Source organism: Babylonia areolata, chromosome 10, assembly GCF_041734735.1.
Source record: "Babylonia areolata isolate BAREFJ2019XMU chromosome 10, ASM4173473v1, whole genome shotgun sequence".
NCBI classification, from domain to species: Eukaryota; Metazoa; Mollusca; class Gastropoda; order Neogastropoda; family Buccinidae; genus Babylonia; species Babylonia areolata.
The window spans coordinates 7,085,913-7,090,912 of record NC_134885.1 but is presented as its reverse complement, the minus strand read 5'-3'; the positions used below and the strand labels follow the sequence as shown (position 1 = coordinate 7,090,912).

Genomic DNA, 5,000 nt, shown 5'->3' with positions numbered 1-5,000 from the left:
CAACACGATGCACTAAAAAATAACAAACAACAATGACCGTCCGTCCTTCTGTCTGCCTGTCCGTCCACCTGTCCGTCTGTTCGTTTGTCTGTCTGTCTGTCTGTCTGTCCACCCGCCAGAGAGGTCATGTCCTTTATTAACCCCCCCCCTCCCCGTCCCCCCCCCCCCCGACCCCCCTCGACCTCTGCTGAGGAGAATACAATAATAATGCTTGTCAGTGTCCGGCGCTCAGCTCGCTGAGATCCGACCGAACTAACAGGTGTTGATGTCAATCATGTTTTTTATTCTTTAATTTGGACTGCTTTTTTTTTCTGAGGCCGAAGAACTGACTTTTTTTTTTTTTTACCTGGTGGGTATAAAGGGTTGAGATTTTTTCCGAATCTCCCAGGTCAACATAATAATCTTGTGCAGACCTGCCTGTCCCTGAAACCCCCTTCGTGTGCATAACGCACGTTAAAGATCCCGTAATCCATGTTAGCGTTCGGTAGGTCATGGAAACAAGAACACACCCAGCATGCACATCCTCAGGAACACGGAGTAGGGCTGCCTACATGGCGTGGGTTAAACAACCCCAAAACGGCCAAACACGTCAAATGTTACATGCCTGTGTGAGTGTGTAGGTGTGCGTCGCTGAAATCTGATTGAACGGACACAGGAAACGAATGATGAGCGCCCAAACGGCAGCCGTCAGTCCGGGCTCTACCCAGGTAGACAGTCTGTTGTGCAAATGACTCCGCGTTTGTGAAGCGCTTAGAGCTTTGTCTCCGACTGAGGATAGGCGCTGTTTTAATATCCATATCTTTCATCATCATTTATCATTTTCTTTCCTTCAATAGAATCCATCACACCACTTGAAAGCACACAGCAAGTTGTCGAAAGCACATCTAAAAAAAAAAAAAAAATGTAAGCGGTCACGCTGATTTCAGTTGGCCAAGATTCGGCAGTGGAAGGGTTAAAGCAACGACAGGAGTTAAGCTCGTCACGGCTGAGTAGGCCTCCGACAAGGCAGGGGTATCCAGGTGTAAATGTTTTGTCCCACTCTGCAAGGTGAGAAACTCGATACACACTGATTGATTGGATAGATTGGACATGGTTGATTTGCTGGTGTGTGTGTGTGTGTGTGTGTGTGTGTGTGTGTGTGTGTGTGTGTGTGTGCGCGCGTGCGTGTGTGTGTGTGTGTGTGTGTGTGTGTGTGTGTGTGTGTGTATTTCTGTCCCTCTGTCTCTCTCAATGATCCCCCCCACCCCTCTCTCTCTCCCTCAGTCTCTGTGTATTTCTGTCCGTCTGTCTGTCTGTATTTCTCTCTCTCTCTCTCTGTGTGTGTGTGTGTGTGTGTGTGTGTGTGTGTGTGTGTGTGTGTGTGTGTGTGTGTGTGTGTGTGTGTGTATTTCTCTCCCTCTGTCTCTCTCTATGATTCCCCCCCCCCACCCTCTCTCTATCTTTCTCTCAATGTATCTCTCTGTCTTTCTCTCTCGGTCGCTCTCTCATGTTCACTTTCTCTCGTGTTCATTCTCTGTCTGTCTGTCTGTCTGTCTTTCTTTCCATGTCTTTCTCTCTCTCTTTCTGTCTATCTCTGTCTGTCTGTCTCTCTCTCTCACTCACTCACTCAGACAGTCTATCTGTCTCGGTGTTTCTCTCCCTCTGTCTTTCTCTTTACGTGTGTCTCTCCTATCTCTCTCTCTCCCTCTCTCCTTGAGAAGAAGAAAAAAAAAAAAGAAAAGAAAAAAAGGTGAATAAATAATAGCTTCTGCCATTGCCTTGAGAGCCCATGTCCTCTCTCTGCCAGACATCAGCAGCTGTTTCATCGGAGGCTGTAGGCACCTAGATGCGCCCAAAAAAACCCTCTTGCACCATACAAGTAACTTCACTGTCCCATATCTGTGAAACTGCATGTTTGGTTGGTGCATATCTGTTATGGGTGTATGTGTGAATGTGCGTCTTCATGTTTTACATTTACTTGCTTATTTATCATTATTGTTGTCTAATTTATTTATTTATTTAATAATATTATTATTTTATTATTATTATTATTACTACTACTACCTTTTTCTATATTATAATTATTATTTATTTATCTATTTATGTAAGCTTATCTATTATTTATTCACTTTTTTTTCCCTCAAGGCCTGACTAAGCGCGTTGGGTTACGCTGCTGGTCAGGCATCTGCTTTTGCAGATGTGGTGTAGCGTATATGGATTTGTCCGAACGCAGTGACGCCTCCTTGAGCTACTGAAACTGAAACTGTCCCAACAACAGAAATTCATTTGTGGGGTGAAACGCGATGGCACCACACGAAAATCACACTCACACAAGAAGTTGTTACAAAAGCACATCTCAAAAAGTGTTAAGCGGGCCACACGCTGAATCTCATCTGGCCAAGGATCGGCAGTGGAAGGGGGTTAAGCAACGGCAGGAGTTATTACACCTGTCACGGCTAATTAGGCTTTTCAACAAGGAGGGTGGTGGTGGTGGGGGGGGGGCGGTGGGGGAGAGGGGGAGAGGGGGGGGGGGGTTATCCAGGCGTAACTGTTTTAGTCAGGCTCAGCAAGGTGAGAAACTCGGTATATACAGTGATTTATATTGTGCATGGTTGATTTGTTTTGCTCTCTCTCTCTCTCTCTCTCTGTTTTGTGTGCTCTCTCTCTCTCTGTGTTTTGTGTGTGCTCTCTCTCTCTCTCTGTTTTGTGTGTGTGCTCTCTCTCTCTGTGTTTTGTGTGTGTGCTCTCTCTCTCTCACTGTTTTGTGTGTGTGCTCTCTCTTTGTTTTGTGTGTGTGCTCTCTCTCTCTCACTGTTTTGTGTGTGTGCTCTCTCTTTGTTTTGTGTGTGTGCTCTCTCTCTCTCTCTGTTTTGTGTGTGTGCTCTCTCTCTCTCTGTTTTGTGTGTGTGCTCTCTCTCTCTGTTTTGTGTGTGTGCTCTCTCTCTCTCTCTGTTTTGTGTGTGTGCTCTCTCTCTCTCACTGTTTTGTGTGTGTGCTCTCTCTCTCTGTTTTGTGTGTGTGCTCTCTCTCTCTCTCTGTTTTGTGTGTGTGCTCTCTCTCTCTCTCTGTTTTGTGTGTGTGCTCTCTCTCTCTGTTTTGTGTGTGTGCTCTCTCTCTCTCTCTCTGTTTTGTGTGTGTGCTCTCTCTCTCTGTTTTGTGTGTGTGCTCTCTCTCTCTCTCTCTCTGTTTTGTGTGTGTGCTCTCTCTCTCTCTCTCACTGTTTTGTGTGTGTGCTCTCTCTCTCTGTTTTGTGTGTGTGCTCTCTCTCTCTCTCTGTTTTGTGTGTGTGCTCTCTCTCTCTCTCTGTTTTGTGTGTGTGCTCTCTCTCTCTCTCTCTGTTTTGTGTGTGTGCTCTCTCTCTCTGTTTTGTGTGTGTGCTCTCTCTCTCTCTCTGTTTTGTGTGTGTGCTCTCTCTCTCTCTCTGTTTTGTGTGTGTGCTCTCTCTCTCTGTTTTGTGTGTGTGCTCTCTCTCTCTCTCTGTTTTGTGTGTGTGCTCTCTCTCTTTGTTTTGTGTGTGTGCTCTCTCTCTCTCTCTGTTTTGTGTGTGTGCTCTCTCTCTCTCTCTCTGTTTTGTGTGTGTGCTCTCTCTCTTTGTTTTGTGTGTGTGCTCTCTCTCTCTCTCTGTTTTGTGTGTGTGCTCTCTCTCTCTCTCTGTTTTGTGTGTGTGCTCTCTCTCTCTGTTTTGTGTGTGTGCTCTCTCTCTCTCTCTGTTTTGTGTGTGTGCTCTCTCTCTCTGTTTTGTGTGTGTGCTCTCTCTCTCTCTCTCTCTCTGTTTTGTGTGTGTGCTCTCTCTCTCTGTTTGTGTGTGTGCTCTCTCTCTCTCTCTGTTTTGTGTGTGTGCTCTCTCTCTCTCACTCTCTGTTTTGTGTGTGTGCTCTCTCTCTCTGTTTTGTGTGTGTGCTCTCTCTCTCTCTCTGTTTTGTGTGTGTGCTCTCTCTCTCTCTCTCTGTTTTGTGTGTGTGCTCTCTCTCTCTCTCTCTGTTTTGTGTGTGTGCTCTCTCTCTCTCTCTCTCTGTTTGTGTGTGTGCTCTCTCTCTCTGTTTTGTGTGTGTGCTCTCTCTCTCTCTCTGTTTTGTGTGTGTGCTCTCTCTCTCTCTCTCTGTTTTGTGTGTGTGCTCTCTCTCTCTCTCTCTGTTTTGTGTGTGTGCTCTCTCTCTCTCACTGTTTTGTGTGTGTGCTCTCTCTCTCTCTCTGTTTTGTGTGTGTGTGCTCTCTCTCTGTTTTGTGTGTGTGCTCTCTCTCTCTCTCTGTTTTGTGTGTGTGCTCTCTCTGTGTGTTACTCTCTCTCCCTCTGTCTCTATGTGTTTCTCCCCCCCCCTCTCTCTCTTTCTCTCTGTCTTTGTCGCTCGCTCTCTCGTATTCAGTTTCTCTCGTGTTCATTTTCTGTCCGTCTGTCAGTCTGTCTGTCTGTCTCTGTATTTCTCTCACTCTTTCTCTCTTCTGTCTGTCTGTCTCACCCCTCTCTCTCTCTCTCTCATGTTCATTCTCTCTCTCTCACTCTTCCTCTCAGTGTATCTTTATCTCTGTCTTTCTCTCTCGCTCGCTCTCTCATGTTCACTCTCTCTCTCTCTCTCGCTCCCTCTCTCTTTCTCCCCCCCCGCCCCTCTCCCCATCTCTCTCTCTCTCTCTCACTCCCTCTCTCCCCATCTCTCTCTCTCTCACTCACTCCCTCTCTCCCTCTCTTTCTCCCCCCACCCCTCTCCCAACTCTCTCTCTCACTCCCTCTCTCTTTCTCTCTCTCCCCCCCCCCCCGCCCCTCTCCCCATCCCTCTCTCTCTCTCTCCAATACACCAGTTCACCCAGGCGCAGATCAGAACGAAAGAAAGGGAAAGTACCATCTAAAGACAGAGACCCCTTTACCCCCCCCCCCCCCAACCCCCCCACAACAGCGGACAGCTACAGAGATGTGCTTCTGAATATTTTACAATTTATAACCCAACTCGTCTCTCCCCGTACGAACCACAAAAAAAAAGAGAAAAAGAAAAAGGCTGCAATGGCAACAGTAAACCTCGTCGCTGTGT

At 46.9% G+C, this 5,000-nt stretch overlaps 1 protein-coding gene across 1 annotated transcript in view; it reads right to left on the bottom strand.

The window, feature by feature from the left end:
* LOC143286422 (potassium voltage-gated channel subfamily A member 1-like) overlaps positions 1-5,000 on the bottom strand; it is a 191,728-nt gene that overhangs the window by 57,474 nt on the left and 129,254 nt on the right. The gene's annotated exons all lie outside the window — the stretch shown is intronic.